The sequence below is a fragment of the Bactrocera oleae genome, chromosome 3 (assembly GCF_042242935.1).
Source record: "Bactrocera oleae isolate idBacOlea1 chromosome 3, idBacOlea1, whole genome shotgun sequence".
NCBI classification, from domain to species: Eukaryota; Metazoa; Arthropoda; class Insecta; order Diptera; family Tephritidae; genus Bactrocera; species Bactrocera oleae.
This window is the reverse complement of record NC_091537.1, coordinates 14,133,562-14,154,300: the sequence shown is the minus strand read 5'-3', so window position 1 is coordinate 14,154,300 and position 20,739 is coordinate 14,133,562. Positions and strand designations below refer to the sequence as shown.

The window sequence follows — 20,739 nt, the reverse complement described above, 5'->3', positions numbered from 1 at the left end:
AGAACCCTAAGGTTTAGCCAAAGCCAGAAAAAACTCGATTGTTTTTAATTTTTATCCCTTAGCACCTTAACCAGAACACTTATCAGTAATTCATAAACACAAATATTTCAACTCGAGTTCCGAGTCTAATATACAATTTGTTATGTAATCTAATTATTTCAGATTTTTATGAACACAAACTTTAAATTCGAGTACCGATTTAATAAACCATTTGGTATTTAATATAATTATGACTTTCTACAATAAAATAAAATGTTAGCAAAAATATTTCGAACTTTAGTTTAGCTACTAAATCTCAAAACTCCGACACTACTAACGCTATGCACTTTCAACTTTACTACCACTAAATGTATATACATAAAAAATTAAAGGGTATAGCTAAATTAGTATTTATTTATTTCCAACTATTTACTTATTTTAGAGCCTCGATTTTCCCCAAAATCATCTCTAATTTATAGAGCACTCAGAAAGCTGTTTAAAAATGTCGACGCAGTAATTTCCATGAGTGACATTATAATTTTAGATCAAATAGAAATACAAACAAGTACAAGTACACATACAACCATAAGTGTGTAGCGGTGCTTGTATGCTGCTGAAAGAGTTAGAAAGCAATTTCATTGCGTTGAAAAATTTATAAAATCAACATTTTTGTGGGTGTATGAAAAATAAATGATATTTGAAAACTACTATCAATGCAACTGGACAATTACTCATACAATCAAAGTCAGCAAAAAATTTAAAAAAACAAAAACAAGTTTACACACAAAGTAGCGCAGTTTAGCATACACACAGGCATACAAAACAGTGCGCATGTATGAAGTACCTTGACTGAGAACTCATATTTAATGCTGTTATTTCGAAAAGTCTACAAATGCCAAACTACAATGCTTACAGGGTGACATGTAAACCCAATATTCATTTATTTCACAGATGTATGTATGTGTGTGTGTGTGTGTGTGTGTGTGTGTGCGAGGGCACAAAACTGCCACACTAAATTATTCTCAATCCAATTTGCCAATAAACAAATAAAATCTCAGCTCAATGCACATTTCACTAGTTAAGAGTCAAAAAATTGAAATTGTTGAAGCATACATAAAGGCGCAGAAAAGCACAATTGCACAATGCAGCCGAATGAATGTATAAAACACAACATTTGATACACCTGTGTATGCTTTTATGTGGCATATATGTGCTCAAACGATTTTTGCATGTGTGTGTGTGTGTGTTTTTATAGTGTTTGTGTATTGGTTTGTATGTGGGCGTGTGTGCTTTGCTAGCCTTTCTAACTCAATCAACAATTCGTGTTATTAAATATTAATGCCGCAAATTGCAAAATGCTACCCTTTCGGTATTTTGTCAGCGATGCGACGCCCAATGGTCAGTGCAAACAACAACAACCACAACAAAAACTACTAGCAATACTATATATGTATGTATATGTAGGAATGTGTGCAACAACAAACAAACGGACAGCACTCATACTTGCAGCGTCTAGCATGGAACTAGCTCCAGCTAGACGGCAAATAAACACAACAACAACAATGCAAAATATATTGTATAAAAGCTTTTAGAGCCCAAAAAACGCCTGCAACCCCCATGTGTTGATAAAATGCTTGGAGCATGTAATGAGAAGAGGGGGACAGAGCACTCAAAAACTTTTCGCATAACCAAATGTCCGGCATCATATTGGACCACTTATTGAGGGCTTCGATGCGTCTTTTGATAATCTTTGTACCTTTCCAATGGTCAGACACTGATGTATGTGCGTGTGTGTGTGTATATATATGCATGTAAATGTATTAGTACATGCACGTACAAACAAATTTATTGCATAAGTAAATCACAAACTCAACTATGGCGCATAAATATTGCTCTTTGTTCACCATATGTTAGTGGTATTGTCCTGCAAAAAGGATATTCATAAAAGATGGCAGGAATCAGTAAGCGCAGGTGAACAGAAAAGGCTTGGAATTGGAGGTATGAATCAACACCAGCTGAACATGCAGTTATTTATGTGCGAGATTAAACTTTTTTACTTCATTTTTATTTTATGTGATTGTTTAAGCCTACTTTTAGGGGTGCCAGGCCTAGCTGATGTAATAAACTACTTTTTAGCTTTCAGCACTTACTGGTCACAAGTACTTGTAAGTAAAGTAAAGAAAAGAGAAAATATATACATATATATGTATGTATGTATGCTATATACAACTGAGGACTAAGTTTATTACATAACCTTATTTGTGTTGATGTATTTTGCATATGAAATACGCCCGAATGGTCAATTTTGTTATTCTTTTATCATGCCATACGAATGTTGTTTGGGCTAAAAGCTATATACGAGTACAGTGTCGTGCAGAAAAAAAACATTAAAATATAAAAAATACAGTAGTTTATATATATTATATTTTAAGGTGTTTCTATTAAAGTTTGCTTGCGCATCGTTTAGCTGAATATATAAAAGTATAAACTTGAACCAGTTTCAAGGAAGAAAAATATCCCTATTTCGACGAATATCCTTTCCTATATAGTGTTATTTTATTTAACATCTTTAATTCTATCTCAAAGCAATGCTTCACGAAATTCACCCAGTTTTAGGGAAATCATTTAATTTAGGGAAATTTTTTGACCAAGATCCCGCACTAATTGGGAATATTTCTTTCAATATCACTCACTTTCAGTGTCCAAACCATCGCAATATAATCCTTTACAAAATTAAAAAAAAAACACTGAGTTTCAGGGAAATCAAGGCTAATTTAAGGATATTTTTGGTCCAAGACGGCTTAATATTTAGGGATATTATATTACATATCTCTCATTTTAAGTTTCCAACTCGTCTAAAAATAAACCTTTACAAAATCAAAAAATTCACCCAGCTGGAAGGTAATCAGTTAACTTAGGGATATTTTTGTTTACTAAATAATTCTTTAAAAAATCAAAAAATTCACCCAGCTGGAAGGTAATTAATTAACTTTGGGATATTTTTGTTTACTAAATAATTCTTTACAAAATCAAACAATTTACTCAGTTTGAAGGTAATCAGTTAACTTAGGGATATTTTTTTTTTTACTGAATAATTCCTTACAAAATCAAACAATTTACAGTTTGAAGGTAATCAATTAACGTAGGGATATTTTTGTTTACTAAATAATTCTTTACAAAATCAAACAATTTACTCAGTTTGAAGGTAATCAGTTAATTAGGGATATTTTAATTTATCTAAAATTTATTTTCAATATATCTTACTTTCAATTTTCAAACCGTTATGAATTAATTATCTACAAACTCAAAAAATGTAACTAGTTTCAAGGAAATCAGTTAATTTAGACATATTTTTTGGGAAGATTCCTCAATTTTAATTCTCAAATCATCCAAAACTATTCCCTTAAAAAATGCATAGTTTCAGAGAAATCAGGTAATTTTGAAATATTTTTATGCAAGATTTCACATTTTCCAGTTCCAAATCAATTGAGGGAAATCTCTTTTAAAATTCCCAGTTTAAAACAAAAATCAAATAATTCAGGGAACTTTATATGGAAGACGGATGGAAGATTTCTCACTTTAAGTTCCTGAATCATCCCAACATAATCCTTTAAAAAATACCCAGTTTAAAGATCAAGATTTACCAATCAGTTAATATAGGGAAATTTTTATACAAGATTACTTATTTTAAGTTCCCCAATCATCCTAAAATAACGTTTTAAAAAAATACCCAGTTTAAAGGCAATCAGTTAATTTAAGGATATTACTTATCGAATATCTTTTAATATTTAGGGATATTTTATTTTATATTCTAACAAAATTACGTCTCTTGTGCGGTTCTGAATCTTTTAGAATTAGCAAATTGAATCGAATGTGGAAGCTAGTAAATTGACTAGTATAAAAAATTTGAAAATCAGAAACCCTTTAGGAAGGCTGAAGAATAAGATAATAGCCTACTTTTTATCAAAAACACCTGCGCAGATTATATAATAATTAACACAGCCTTCTCATTCCGAGAGAAGATACTAACGTCGTTTCTCAACTGGCTATATGCTCTTGAATTTTTAACTAAATTATTGTCACACACTTGGAGTATAGAAAGGATTATACGAGTTTGGCAGGTATATAAGGTAAACGTTCAAACTTTATTTGAATGGAAATAAGACCGTAATCTAGATTTTGTCATTAGTAAAAACACTTCGAAATGTGCTTAAAGAACTATTAGCGGCAAACGAAAGTGAGTATAGGCATGAAGGATCACTTAGTTCCAGATAATTGTCGTGAAGTCTTAAGCAAAAGTAAGTAAAGCTTTAGCTGGAAAGAATCAGACTAGTAGATTACTTCTTTTTGCTTTCAAACTGAGTTGTTGGTAAGACTTTTGTATAACAATTGCAGAGCAGATATACCAAGAATCTAACTTAAATCTTTCAGATTCGAAGTACTCTTCATTATGCTGGTCACTTTTTACACAAACGCATAGAGTCTTACATATCTGTTTATTTCATGAAAACTGCGGGACATTACACTCAACCATTGAGTTGGAAAAATTACTGATCAGCACACATTTTATACGCCCAGACGCAGTCAACAGTCTGCAGACTCGAAAATTAAACTTAAAAATTGTGACTGTACTAAATTGCGGTAAAAGTTATAGAAATGACGCAGCGCGAATAGTGCGACAGTGAAACATGTACAGTCATGGAACAACTTCTACACATAGCGGCGCTTGTGTGCACTTGAATATAACTAACGGTACTCAAATTTATAACCACACTTACACTTTTATGCGTATTTGATGTGGACCCATTTCAACAACTTTCAAGTTAGTTTCAACACCAACAACAAAAACTACATATAGTATATATTCTACAAAGGTACAACAAGTACAAGCATGTAAATGGTGGCTGGAGGCCAACCACTGTGCACTAAAATTCGGCGGCGTCAGTGTCTGCGCATCGTCGTCGGGGTCACTGTCATGTCCAGAGAGCACAAGGAAAAAAACAAAAAAAAAAAAAACAATTTAATTTCACTTACATGTCTCTGAAGATGAAACAAGTGTGGCTGCAGTGTAAGTTGTTGCAAGGGGGAAGGAGCTGCAGTGGCGCAACGCATCAATAATATAAAACTAAAAGCAACACATTAGCTGCCGCAGGGTGAAAAAGTAGTGGGGCGCCAAGTAAGTGTACACAGTGTCCGGCGGCGCAATCACATGAGAACGGCAAGTCATCTTATTGTCACTTGGCCGCCGGCTATTGTGTCCAGCTGTACATTTTTAACTTTTTACTCAGCGCAGCGGAAGTGAAAGAAAACTTTTTCAAGAACTAAAAGTTGTAGTTGATTTTTTATGAGGGTTTCTTTTCATTTTTTGCGTTTTTTTTTTTTGCATTCCCAAGTGACGTCCATTAAAGGTATATTTACAGTTGTACAACATGCGTGTTTCTTTTGAACTATTAGGGTTACCCATTCCCATTAATTTAAGTACATACATATGTTGTCAAAAAATGGCAATAAATGTTGGTTGAATTTTTATGTCACTTCTGAAGTATTTTTTCACAATTCCACAAGTTTATAATAATTCTACAAATAAATATTCGAAAACTAAAATTATGAGTTAGTATTCGATCTTGATACTACCTGGATAAGATCTTGTAGATCATTAGGCCAAAACAAGAAAAAAAACGTTAACTTTAGCGGCACCCAAGCTATAAAACTCTGCACAGATGCTTTTTTTTATACTATAAAAACTTTTATAGCTAAATCTAAAAACGTAACCGGCCAACCAATGGAGAACGTTTTACCTTCTAGCATCGTTGTTTGATATAAATAACCTTTAGGTCGAATCAGGTTTACCTAATAAGGAAAAAAGATTTTTTATGAAAATATTTATTTTGATTTTGATCGGTCTATTTATATGGTAACTATATGTTAAAGTGGTCCGATATCGGCGGTTCCGACAAATTAGCAGCTCGTTAGGGAGAAAAGTACGTGTGCAAAATTTTCGGTGTTTCACAAACAGAAATAGTGCGTATTATATACAAACAGACGGATATGGCTAAATTGACTGAGCTCAACTCAACTCAGTATAGATAGCTCTAGCTGTCAAAGTAAATACTTTTATTTGACATTAATGTTTGGTATACTTCGGCTAGCCAAAGGTGCTGATCTATACTCTGAAGAGTCGTGTAACGGAACCCGACTTCTTTCATTAATAAAAAAAATAGTGTAGTTACGAAATGGTTCCAGCAGAACTACCCATAAACTGTGCGGCATCACCACGTTACTGGGCTGATGATGATTGTGATGAAATAGGTGTGTCCATTAGTCTAATAAGTTAAGTTTGTAGACTCACTTAGACTAAAACCAGACTACGACTGGCCAGTTGGAAAGTAACATTCAGTACAATAGCGGTATGAAAAGTTATACTATGTATGATGAAAAATAAAAATTTAACGATGGTCTTCATAAGACGCAGATGCGGTGGCCATCTGCCCGCAATGCCGCTGAGATCCGAAATACTACAAAAGTTGCGAACCAATAAGACTAAAGTTTAAAAAAATTTTCGATTTGAAATAAAAAGTTCCATACCGCTAGAAAACGCAGTGTAATACGGAAATTTATTTAAGTATTTATAACTGCCTGCAGAAGATCCTGCTTGTAGAATAAGCTTTCCAAATGTATACCTTTCGCAGACGGATCAGACGGAAGTTGTTCAGTCGGTTAGAGCAATTTTAAAAAGATACATTATTACACATTTGGACCCAATAACAGAAGAACGTCTGGTATTATAATACAATTATATACTTCGACATTATATAATTTTGAAACGAAAAACGAACGAACGGTTTACTGTGCATATCTCCAAACCGCTTAAGTTTTAATAACAAAATACACTGAGAACAAATTTTTTTGGCATCTCTATGGACAGTGTGAAAATGGGTGAAATCGGGTGACAACCACGCCCACTCCCCATATAACGGTACTGTCAAAAACTACTAAATGCGCGATAAAGCAAGCACTAAACACGCCAGAGACATTAAATTTTATCTCTGGGATGGTATGAGATGACTTTATAGGAAACCCCATATCTTGAGATCTTCTTAACCGATTTCAACCAAATTCGGTACATAAAATTCTTTTCGTATTTCTATGTTATAGTGTGAAAATGGGCAAAATTGGATTACAACCACGCCTATTTCCCATATAACCATTTTAAATTCCATTTGATTTTTTCACTTTCCACTATGCAAACCAAGCAACAATAATTGTATTGGGGTAAAACTTTGCGTGGGTAAAGCGTTGAAAGTGTGCCACCTTATAACCAAAAATTGTCTAAATTGAAAAACTGTTCAAGCCGCTAGGTACTGAATATGTGGACCCCAGTGCCTAAAACCGAACCGAAAATATCGGTCAATGTGAAGGATATATAAATGAAATTCATATAATAAAATTAATAAATGAAACTCTCGATAATAGTGTGTCTTTGTGTCAAAAATGGGTTGAATCAGATCAATACTTCCTTTAATATAAAATTTTGCCAACACCTGAAGTAATTTTAAAGCTCAAAGCCCGAGCCTTGCAAGTTGCGTGAGTATAAAGTGTTGGGTTAAGCCCGAACTTAGAACTTCCTTACTTGTTTTATATTGTAATAGTACGAATCAGATACTTACCTTTTAAATCTTTATAAGCATTGAAGACATAACGAAGAATCTGAAATATCCAAAAAAAAAAATTAAATGTGAAAACACTTAAAAAATAATTAAATAAAATTTAAAAACAAGAGAAATTAAATAAATTGCGAACAATTTGCCACCAGCTCCAACTAAACATCCACATAACCTAAAAATAAGTAAGAAACCGCTTTGCTAAAACAAATACCATTAATACTAGAAGCAAAAACATCTACAACAACGTAGATGTCAACCCGCAACAAAAAAAGAAACAAAAAACATTCATTAAAAACTTCATTATCTCCAAAATGATGCGCTTCAAAATTATATTTATCTTGAGACAACAAAACTCGCACTCCAACATCATCGTCGCTCAAGGGCGTACCTGCCGCCATTACGCACTTACCAACCCTTCCATAATCAACAGTCGCTGCACCTCTCCCCCTAACCTGGCTGTGCTTTGCTGACACTTTATCAAATTTATTTGTCTTTTTCTTATGGAAAAAGTGAGAAAATTAAGCAGAGAAAATTATACAGTGAAATGTCAAAATGAGCAAAGCGAGCGAGCTGCCACAGCATTCAGATTTCCTGCGTAGACTACATACTCGTAGATGCTTGTCGAGGAGCGCATGCTGGAATGCCGGCAATCCATTAAGCGCACAAGGTGATTGCCACGCCGCAAAAGACGCCAAAAATTGTCATCTGTCTCAGCGAAAAATATTTGTTTGCTCAAGTTGCCGTTCAAAATTTAAGTTTGAAATTAAAATTTTCACATCGAGCACATAATTCTATGGCAGCTATGAAGTGTCTGCCAGAGCGAATGCTGTATGAATAACTCGATTTTCGAAAGGAAAAAGGCGTGAATGTCTGAAGAAAGTGAATGTATTAAAGAGCGCGTGAGTGAATGAGTATCAGCCTGGCTGTCTGTCTGTCTAATCGTCGGCCTCTTTGACTGGTGGCTACTGCTTAAGACAAGCGATTACTGTCTGTGTATTGGTGTGCTTAATTGTGTCTTTCTTTTTGCTTTTATCGTGCCACCATACGCACACCGCGACACTTAAAGAAGCGCTTAAATGGTATGAAAAGAGTTAAATGTTGTTGCTGTTGGTGTTGTTAGTGTGCCTTTTGTGGCAATTGACGTTGGTGATGAAAATTAAGATGAAAGTTGGTTTTACCAGATCTTTGGCTTGTCTGTTTGTATGTCATTGCTACTTTCTTCTTTACCGTAATGCTTACTGCCGACACGTACGAAGGAAAATTAAAAGCGTTAAAGGTTGGATAAGCTAGAATAAAAGCGACAAAGTTAAGATGTTGCCGGAGATAAGTGTTTGCGAGTGTGAGAGTGTCATTTGAACAGGAAAAAGTGCTGATGTTGAGCGGCTTTAGGTGGAAGTAAGCGGATAGAGGGCGAAAATACGCTATGCTGATTTTTTTTTAATAATGATTATGGTTTTGAAATTTAAAAAATATGTTCAGATCTTTAAGACTATATACATATATATATACATATGTATATATACATATATATTATATTATATATGTATATATATATATGTATGTTTAAATATTTATAATGGAATTATATGTATAAGAGGATGAATTCGACTCTTTACTGTAACTCAAAAAAAAAATATTTGAGATATCGATTTAATATTTTAGTGTGTTATATTTAAAGGTATCGATATATGAAAAAAATCGATTATTAAAAATTTGTGTTTCTTAAGAAAAGAAACCAATGAAATGGATATTAACTTTTTTATAAATTAAAGCTACACTTTTATATATCTCAGAACGAAGAAGCTTTGAGAAGAGAGAACAGAAAAAAAATAAAAAAGGTGGACGCCTGTTTTATATCCTCTCTGCAGACACAATCTCTAGAGGGAAAAGGTGATAGAGGGAGAGAAAAAGAGAAAAGGATAAGGACCGAGAAAAAAAGAGACACCTACATATTCTTCAGAGATAGAAAGAGAGGGAAAGAAAGAGGGAATTTGCGATATCTTCTCACTACGGACACAATCTTCAGGGAGAGAAAGAGATAGATGTAGAGAAAGATACAAGCACAGTCTTCAGAGAGGGAGAAAGAGAGAGAGTTGTGGAGAGAAAGATGCAGAGAAAGAGAGCAACAGAGAGAGAGGAACAGAGACCCAGTCTCCAAAAAAATAAAGACAGAGAGAGGGAAAGAAGCATAATACCAAAACAAATATACAATACTACACTCAGAAACAAACACTTTTCGTGCCAGGTATTAACTAATAGCTTTGAAAATCAACGTAGTACACACCTTTTGTCGATTATATATCTCAATACACTTATAAGAGCTGGTTTCTTTCTAGAAACTAAAAACGTACCAACATTAGATCTAGTTAATTTACAAGGAGCCAAAAAAAAATGGAAAAAATGCATATGCGAAAGATGTTCTACGGATCATTCTGAACAACTATGCCTAAGAAAAAAAACTATGGGTCTAAAACCGGTTTCGAGCAAACGATTTTTAAGGCGAAGTTTAGCCTTTAAGCATTATATGTTGGTTCAACATACCATCCATTTTTCATATATAAGGTTAGAAATTCCACTTCCTTGCTTTTGCATTGAAGTAGAATTTGAATATCACCATAATCTCGATTCAACATATATGAGTAGGTATGCAAAAACTTCACATTCCATGCAGATATTATATTTTATAACTAAAAGCCTTAATGAACCATATTTCCATACTTCTTAACAAGAATAATCTTTTTCGGATAACTGTACTCAAAACAAATATGATAAAAAGTAACTTTTTAAGGACCGAAGCCGATTAACACGCCAAATTCCCTTTAACCATAACCTGATGCCACTTAAGCCACCACTTTTCAAAAAATATCCAAATACCAATAATATTTCCATCGCATACACATATGTTCATACACTATTTAACTACTTGTTCCTTACCTCTTTTGAAAGTTATATGAGCACATCGGCAGTTACATATTTGAAGTTTTTCCATCACTCCTACTATCACCCGACTTCCGGTTACTTTTTCAACTGATTCACGCTTCATGCACGAACTAGTTCGCACTATTTCTATCTTTAGTTGCAAATCCATCGATTTTTATATTTAAGAAGATTCTCAAGGTATTATATATTCAAAGTACATATGCATGTATATGTCTATATGTACTCGTATATGTATATATGACTGCAAAGGTGTGGGTTTATAATACTCGCAAAAGCCTTTCGTACAAATGTAAAACGAGTATATTCAGCCGAAACACTTATGCAAACATATATGCATACATTTTCGAACACCTATAAACTCATGACGGCACATTTTCTCTCCCACTCAAGCATCCAGCACACGTGTGTACGCCGCTTTATTATTAAAGAAAAAAATCTATAAAAATGTACTTAGCTCAGGTGTTAGTTCTGAGGTCGCAAACGCTTCGCAGCAATCGACCCACTGAGTGTCTGGTCGGGTCAGCGACGCTGTTTGACCACCAATTCAACGCCCAATTCTGTCGCGCACACATACATATACACGTATATGTACGTAAGTATACAGTTAGATATGTATGTGTGCATAAACCACATACATTTAAGCTGCTTTCACCTCTACGAAAGCTTACACGCAAACTCCTTTATTGCTTAAGTGTTCACCTGCGCAATTTTTTTCCTTTCACAATTTATAATTTTTACTTCCTTCCCACACCTTTCGAAATAGGTTTTTTTTGGCCTGCATTTTTGCTTTCTTATACTCATACGCTGTTATTGTTGTTTTTGTTAGCCTTTTTTTAAGCATTTATTTGCTTTATCTGTTCGATTCACCCACACATATGTACACACATACACATATACATATGCATGCATATTTAGATATATTTGTACAAAACTTCCTTTCAAGCCCGATATAATTTTTATATTCCTTTCACTTTATCTTTCTCCTCTTTTCATTTGTAATTTTTCACATTTTTATTGCCACAAAGTGTAGCGATTGTAGAAACAAATACATACAAACAAATTTATAGCCAAATGCATGTGTTCATTTTATACAATTCTCTTTTTCTTTACAATTAAACTTTGGACTTTTTGAGGCTAGGTGGAGGCAATGTAGCAGGTACAACATATTAGCGGCTTCTACGCGGTTGGAAAAAATTAATTCATCCTTTCTATTTCCGTTCGAGGTTTTGCTCTATCCATGCATATACACATATGTACATATGAGTGTATGTGCAAGAATGTACATATGTTGGAATTCAGAAAGATATAACGATAAGTTACCCAATGCCACAATTAGTTATACAGGTACATATGTACTGCCTGAGTTTACAATTAATTTCGTTTGTTTAAAATATAATATGTTCGATGACAATCGATAAAACACCACTAAATTTTAAAAACTCGATTAAAACTGTGTCGATAAAATTCGTTGCAAAATAAAATATTACATAAATATCGATAACAATCGATTAAATTTAAAATATATCGATAACAATCGATTAAAACTAGGTCTATAAAACATGTTACAAAAAAATATTAGATAAAAACTATAATAATCGATGAATTTCAAAAGTATCGACAAACTCGATTGCAACTAGGTCAATAAAATTCGTTGAAGTAAAAAATACCAAATTAAAAATTAAAATACGATTAAAACTATGTCAATAAAATGCGTTACAACAAAAAAATATATTATAAAAATTTATTAAAATTTAACGATATCGTAAAACTCGATTAAAGCCAGGTCGATAAAATTAGCTGCAACAAACAACACTACAAAAGATTGAAATCGATAACAACCGATTAACACTAGAACTACGAATCGGTCAAAATGACCGGTTCCATCAATTATTTATACCATTTCCTCTTTAGTCCTATTTAATATTCTACGATAATGTAATGATATTTATTAAATTTGTGTATAGAATAATATATAGATTATTGGTTTTTACGCTTGTAATTTTCAGAGATAGAGATTTAATTCTAGTGTTAAAATTGAAATTTATCGATAAAAATAAAAGGCGATTATAATCGATTACTTTTTAGTTATCAGCAAAGTCGATAAATAAACTTCACAGCAACAAAAAATATTACATTAAAATCCATAACAATCGATTAAATTTTAAAGATATCGATAAACTCGATTACAACTCTATCACATTCTGTTTGAATTAAATATCTTACAAGCATTTTTCTAATGTCAATTTGCACTTAAGCTATGCTTAAATCAAGCATATATATTATATATAGAAACAGTGAGTTGTATGTTATACTACTCGTATCATATTAAATGCATACAAATTGAGCAAATTGCAACTAGGAGAATGAATTTGAATAATTAATTAAAAACAAAAAATAAATTAAATTAAATTAAAGGTCTGATCGATTATATTGTAGATTACATAATTACTTTAGTCGCACTAATATTGATTAAAGCTTAGTTATATGATATAAACTACGCAAAAAAATTAATTTGCTTGCAATTTTGAATTTCCATGGCTCCGGATCATTGAAAATGCGGCAGAAGTGTTTAGGTGAGTCTACTTTACGACGAACACAAATATTTGGTTTGCACAAAGCATTCAGTAAAGGTCGTAACATTGGAACAGTAAAAGAAACAGTGCTTGAAAATCGGCGTGCTGAAATCAGATAGATAGCTGAGGATCTCAACATTTCTTGTAGAGCGAGTTAATGGTTGGTTAATGTTTTGGGTATGACGTGTGTCAATCCTAGACGTGTACCAAAAGATCTAAATTTTTGTTTTCCATGTAGAGGTCGCAAAAAAGATATTTGACAAAGCAGCTGAGTATCCGCAACATTACTGGTAACCAGACGTGAGTTTATGAATCTGACGTCTAGCCTGTGCAATAATAATGGCGCTACAAAAATGAGCCATAATCGAAATGGCCAAAATATCCTGAAGGCAACGAAGACCGTCCCAGCCGAGGCTTATAAAAAGTGTATGGAAAATTGGAATAAGCGTTGGCATGCTTATTGCTTATAGTGGCTCGGAAACCTATTTTGAAAGCGATAATTAAGATTTGTATTAAAGGGAGCGTGAAATGTTATTACAAGCCGGTTTAACATTACTAATCAAACTATTTAGCTTCTGCGCCGAATATGCGTGTGTTGCTTAAAAGAAATGACACTGCCTGACCACCCATATCTCCAGCTTGCTTTAATTTTTTGTTGCAATATAATTTTAAAAACAAAGCGTACAGCAGGAAGTCTCAGAGTTATAGATATTTAGAGCTTAAGTTGAGCTTGAATAAAATTAAAATCATTATTTTCAAACTAGCATTTTATTGCAACGATTGTGAAAACGATTTCATTGAGACGGAGGATTACGAGACTATAAAATAATAATTTATGAGTTTAAAATATGATTCAATCAAAGAAAACCCAGAGCTTTCATACGAACTACATCCTCAAAGCGTAAACACACGACTGAAGGCAAATTATACTACTTTTCGCTGCTTAAGAACACAATTCTAGATTTCCTACTGTCATGGTACGGATTTTATTGCTTTATTTTGTGCCTTCTTCTTTCTCCGATATGTCTACATTTTTATATCAGAATAATCTCGCGGGCAAACTTTGAACGTTCTCTGTTTGTAAGCGCAATGTTTTATAAATTTTTACAGGCACCTATACCGGCACAGTCATGTGCACACATACATACATACATACACATATATATATAAAATCATTTTTACATATACATAAGTACAGCCGTCCTTCGGTTGGTCTCAAAACGTTGTTGAGTTTTGCTTATTTTTCAATTCGCTCAGGTGGACAAAGTACATTTTTTCTCTCATATAACGGCATACATATATTTATAATAATGAAGTTTGTGTTTATAACGGATTTTATATAAAAATGTCTGCAGGTGTGTGTGTATATGCGTCACAATCGCTCAAGGCAATGCGATATGGTCTATAATTTATTTTCAGCTGACCACTGTTAGACATCTGTCTTAGTGGATTTGCACCTTTCTCAACGCGCCAAGTGCTGTGAGGCATCAGGAAAGGCATAAAGAAAGGATTGGTGATTTATTTAATTCTTTTTTCTTTTGCTTCCTCAGTTCTCTGTAACTCCAAGTGCATTTATCATTTAAATAGCGGTAATTTTTTGCAGATAATGTTATATACTGTTATTGTATAAGTATATGACTATATGTATGTCCCGCTCAAGTTCTGTGTATAGGAAATTGTGTCTATATTAGTGTGAGAATACACCTATGTACATAAAATTCATAAATACGCCATTTTTTTGTGACGCTAAATATGAAACTGCCCTCGCTTCATAATAAAAATTTAGCTGAGACACCCTCATAATGCTTATGAAATTACATAACCGCAAAAAATATTACTGCTACTCCTTTCACATAACCTCAAAAAGAAAATTTTCAACCAATCATGCGGCATTGCCACGCCTTACGATTGCGCAAGCCAGCCACCAAGTCAGAACTGGTATAACGGAATATGCTATCATAATCCATAACATTTTTATATTACACTCATATACAAGAAAAACAAATGAAATTCATAACATAACACACGCACACACACACACAAATCCACCACTCGACTATATTGTCCCCACACCACTTCTCTATATGCTCCCACCCACAATGAGAGCATAAAGCTGGCCCGTTATGATTTCATATTACAACCCACAATCAGAGTAGCAACAACAAAAACGATAATATTAACAACAACAACTACAACAACATCGCAAAGAAAGCAACGTAATAACGGCAGATAACGCACACGACAGTTAGAAACAGTCGTGCAATCGTGCAGCAACCCTCAATTTTCCTCTGGGATTGTGGGTGGAAGGCAAACCAACAAAGAGGGAGGGGGGGGGGGGGGAGGTGAGGTGAGGTAACACTGTGAGCACCCACAGCTCAACGCAGACAAAGCCAACGTTTTGTGTGAATGTGTGTGTGTATGAAAACTACCCTCATGAGGTCGCCGATATGCTATACTTACATACATATGTATATATGTGTTTGCTTACAACAACAACGGCTGAGCAATAAACGTGAGTCAAATGAAGAAAAATGTCAATAACAACAAAAGCTAAACGAAGGCAACGGCGAGACGGCACCCAATTATAATGGCATAAATGTGCTGGCAGGCAGCAGGCAGGCGGCTGAGGGCATTAGATGGCAAGCGTAATGCGATATGTGGGTGGGGTGTAGCGGAAGGATGTGGAGAGTGAAGGAAAACGTATAGATATGAGCAGAATTTTATATTTCACTGTGAGTTATTTTTATATATATGTATTTATGTATATATGTTTATACATATGTGTGTATATGTGCATATTTGTAGTTATCTGTATATATACGAAGTGGGTAAGAAGTTCGGTCACCACGAGCGTGTGCGGTATTAGAGGCAATTATTTTGTTGCAATTAAATAAGTTTTTATTCTGTTAATAAGATATGTTTTTGTGTCAGTGTCAGTTTGCAATTTATTAACATACATGTGTGTATGTTTGTGTGTATTGTATATGGGCACATGTACTGTAGATGATGAATAGACATTGTAATACTTATTTTCTATGCTATTTTTCGGATATTTCTAAAAATTATACCTTCGAGACGATTCGGCAAATGCACGGGAATTCCTGATCGAGCAATTGTGCTACAAATAAAAGAATATGTGTATATGTTCGCCTTAGAGTAATAACCTAGTATTCTAGTGTCTCAAAGTGGCGCAACCTTGGCATTTTTGTATACAATGAAAAAGAGTGAAAACTTGGCTAAGTGTTTCGGCAAATCTGCATTGCATAATCAATGGTCAAGTACTAGTACATTGTAACCGCACTAGCATCAATGTTGTTTGCTGTTCAAAAAACCCTCATAAGACCCTCAGACCTCACAAGACCGTTACAACAAATGAATTACTCTAAATATTGAATGAAAATTAGTTCGAGGAATGTTACCATATTTTCATTACAAAACGATCTTTCTCACTCTTATTGTGAGAGCAAAAGCTTTTCAACCCAAATGGAATAGAATCTCCGACAAAGCTCTGCACTGACTCCTATTTAATAACCTAGACAAACGATTACGAAAAAATACTGCATTTTCAAATCTGGAACGAACTAAAGGCGAGTAAAACAGGGAAGGCAACATGAAAAATGCATAACAAATCAAGTGAGGAAGGGCAAATTTCGGGTGTAGACGAACATTTTATACTCACGCAACTTGCAAGGCTAAAATTCTTTTCGAATTTCTATAATATATCTCACAGTTTGACCGATATTTTTAATGAAAAGTTCGCAATAGAAACTGTGATCCACATATTCAGTAATTGGGGGCTTGAAAAGTTTTGGTCCGACTTGGACAATTTTTGTCATAAGCTGGCATAGCTCTAAGACAGTATTCGTTCAAAGTTTAATCCGAATATAATACATTGATTGGTTCTTGATTTGTATACTGGAAAGTGAAAGAATCAGATGAAATTTAAAATTTTGTTATATGGGATGTAGGTGTGGTTTTTGTTTAACTTCACCCATGTATCGTAGAAATGTCAAGATAATGCTGCCTACCGAATTTGTTAGAAATCGGTCGAGTAGGTCCCGAGATATGCATATTCACCTATATAAGGGCGGTGCCACGCCCATCATACAAATTTAACACCGGCTCCTATAAAGCCTTTTCGTACCATCTCTGGCGCATTTAGTTATAGATATATCGCACTTTTAGTAGTTTTTACAAATCCGTTATATGGGGAGGGGGTGGGATTATAATCCAAATGCACCCATTTTTACAGGGTGAGTAGGGATGCCACAGGGGAAGCCATCAATGAATTCGGCTGTTAAAGCTTGAAAGGTTTAGGAAATATGTACATTAAACTTATTAGAGAGCGGGACCATGCCCACTTTTAAATAATACGGCACTTTATAGGTTCTCAATTAATAGCGTGTTGGTGACGGGGCAACAGTTCGACTCCGCCCTTACCAATGCCAACTCTCCTAGGGTGCCAAGGAACATAAATATAAATGCTATCAAGGAGTACAAATAATAAAGAATATAATGTTACCAGCTACTACTCTAGGATACTCATGAGTCCTCAAAAGAAAATTACTATACGAGTTCAAATAAGGAATTGGCATTTTACTAAAAATTATAAATATATAAATAATTATTTTATTTTAAGCTTTTTTTAATTTCGAACGTTTGCTTATGCTCAGAAATATTCCTTATTTACTTATGAAGTGTTTTGACTTTTAATATAATTGAGTTATAAAATATCCTATCTTTTAAGTTGGCTCAAACTAAACACAGTATGTTAAATTTTACTAAAATCTATTCAGTAGCATAAGAGTTTACCCTTGACAAAAAGTGACATGTAATTTTTATATATATGTATATAGACAAGTAGTAGCACAGCGAGGGCAATAAGTAAAGTACTGTAACTTTGGAAACAGCGCGCAAACAGTTACTGAATTTCAGAACGTTGAATTTGCAAAAAAGTTCAGTTAAATATGGTTATAACTTAGAATCTGAATTGGGTTATCTTTCTAAGGTTATAATTGCCCAAAATGATGAAGCAAGGCTCTTTGAAATGCTTCGATTGAGAGTATTGACCTTCTATATTTTTAACCATACTTCTTGGTTGAAATCGTAATTGGACGATATTAAGAAATCATAAAAAATCTGGGACATTAATTCTTCGCTCGAAAAAATGTATAAGTAAAAATCTGGCAAGTGATGACATCCATTACACAAAAAGATCTAAGTTAGTAAAATTATAAGCGATTTGAATACAGCCCTCTTCAAACACACTAAATCAAACTTTGTTGTTGACATACTTATTTAACCTGTGAACAATATTTTACCCTACATATTATTGTAGTTCCGATAATAATTCGATGTCACGTCGCCTAGTGGAATAATTATTTGCTAGTGTAATTTCTTTTTCTTGTTTACCATATATGATCAAAATTGAAACATACATAAAGAGTTTAGACATAATTCGACTATGGCGCTCTCTATCGTAATTTTATCATGCCTATTTACCCAAAGTACAAGCAGACAACAAATAACCTATGTATTTGTTATTTCAGCCTGAAGATTTATATCTTTTATATAAAACCCTTTTGCATAGCTATATATTATATATGTTTTGAAGGTGTTGTTAACAACAGTTAGATGAACAAAACTATGTTATTACACGTATGTATGAAAAAAACTATACTTGGACATAAAAGTAATTTACAAGCTTGACTAAAATTGAATAAATTTTGTTCATACAAATAAAAAAAAATACCAAAACACATAAAATCTACACATCATAAACAAGTCATAAGACAATGCCAATAAAAAGCATGTTTGTTGAAATTTACAATACCCATCATAACATACATATATACATTTATATATACATACATATTTATAGGCAGTGAATATTTAGGACCACCGGCTAGCCCAATAGTAAGGCTGTGTATCAAGAAATATAAATTCGTGCCATGCGAGAGAAGAACTGTAGGTAAGTGTGATATGTTTACATAAGAAGTAAATTATATAATTATATATATATAAACATAAATATATTCATGCAACTGCATAGTAACTGTATTTTTCCAAAAAGGTAGTACGTCGAAAGTAAATATAATAACTTCTGTTATGTTTTCTTTTTACTGCCTTTACGAAATTGAATTCACTTGCCATAAAAGGAACATAGACAGATATTAAACATACAAAAATATGTTCATCGGCTCATCAAAGGATAGGATATATGTGTATTGCTCTCAAAGATATTTCTGCGGAAAAGTGTTAAACAATATGGGTAAAGTGTTACTGATGTTTGAAGAAGCCAATTCCAATGAAATGTTGCAATAGTGATGCAGGCATTCTAGTTTATCACAACCGTAAGTTTTGCTTAAAGCATTCAATGAGAATCTTGAGATCATAGAAAACTCGACTCAAGTGTTAATGAAGAAAACTACGAAAAACAAAAAAAACATTAACTTCGGCTGCAACAAAGTTATAATACCATTCACAAATAAAAAAAAAAACAGAATTTAATTTCGCTCATTCAGTTTGTAAATCAAGTATATGCTAACATATAGTGATCCGATCTGAACAATTTGTTCGCAGATTATACCTTTACTTTGGAAAATAATCCATGACAAATTTTGTGAAGATATTTAAGCAAATTTAAAACTTTCCATACAAGAACTTGACACCGATCGTTCAGTTTGTATGGCAGCTATATGCTATAGTGGTCCGATATCGGCGGTGCCGACAAATTAACAATTTTTTGGGAAGAAAAGCACGTGTTCGAAATTTCAGATCGATATCTCAAGAACTGGGCGACTAGTTCGCGTATATGCAGACAGACCGACAGACCGACAGACGGTCATGGCTCAATCGACTCAGTTCGTCATTTATATTATATATGGCCAAAGACCTGTTTCCTTCTGGGTGTTACAAACTTCGCAGCAAACTTCATATACCCTGGTCATACTTATGGATGAAGTAGGTCCGCAACTTCTCTTATGGACCGACTCATCACATTTTTGTTGAGTTTAAGGTTTAAAACGCTTCGCCGCTTAACTCAAACCAAGTGAATTAGATTTTGTGTAAAAAAAAACCTTCTCGTGGCACGCAAAAAGACAGTTAAGTATCTAACAATAGCTGCGATGAAAACTCAAGACCGAAAATTGAAGAAGAGTATGCAAAATTTGGTTAATTATTGTTTTAACCTGAAATTACGTAATATTTTTATAGACTCATTGTATTTTCAACGTTACGAAGTTAATATATTCGGTGTGACAAGACGAAAATTCGAACACACTAGGCAAATCATGCAAAGCTGATCTAATATCTATCCTTCTACGATCTATTTCAGATTTCCGATGACCTTACCTGAGTAACACACATACAAATACTAAGTCCCAACTCAGTTGTACACATTTTTTTTACTGAAAGTGAGTTGTTGAACGGATAATAAGCAGCAGGGGCTTAGTTAGTTAGTTAGGGTTGGCAGATATTGACTTTGAAAAGATCTCACAGTTTATAATTTTTCAAATATTTATATTATTTGAAAAATATTTATATTAAATATAAATATACAATATATATAAAATATACATTAT

The 20,739-nt window shown here is 33.5% G+C and overlaps 1 protein-coding gene across 2 annotated transcripts in view; it reads right to left on the bottom strand.

Annotated features, from left to right (window-relative positions):
* The window catches only part of salm (spalt major), a 237,684-nt gene that overhangs the window by 190,097 nt on the left and 26,848 nt on the right, over nt 1–20,739 (bottom strand). For both annotated transcript variants that reach the window (XM_070107542.1, XM_070107543.1), the window contains exon 2: nt 7,647–7,686. The gene's annotated coding sequence lies outside the window, so the exon portion shown is untranslated. The remainder of the gene's footprint in view (nt 1–7,646; nt 7,687–20,739) is intronic.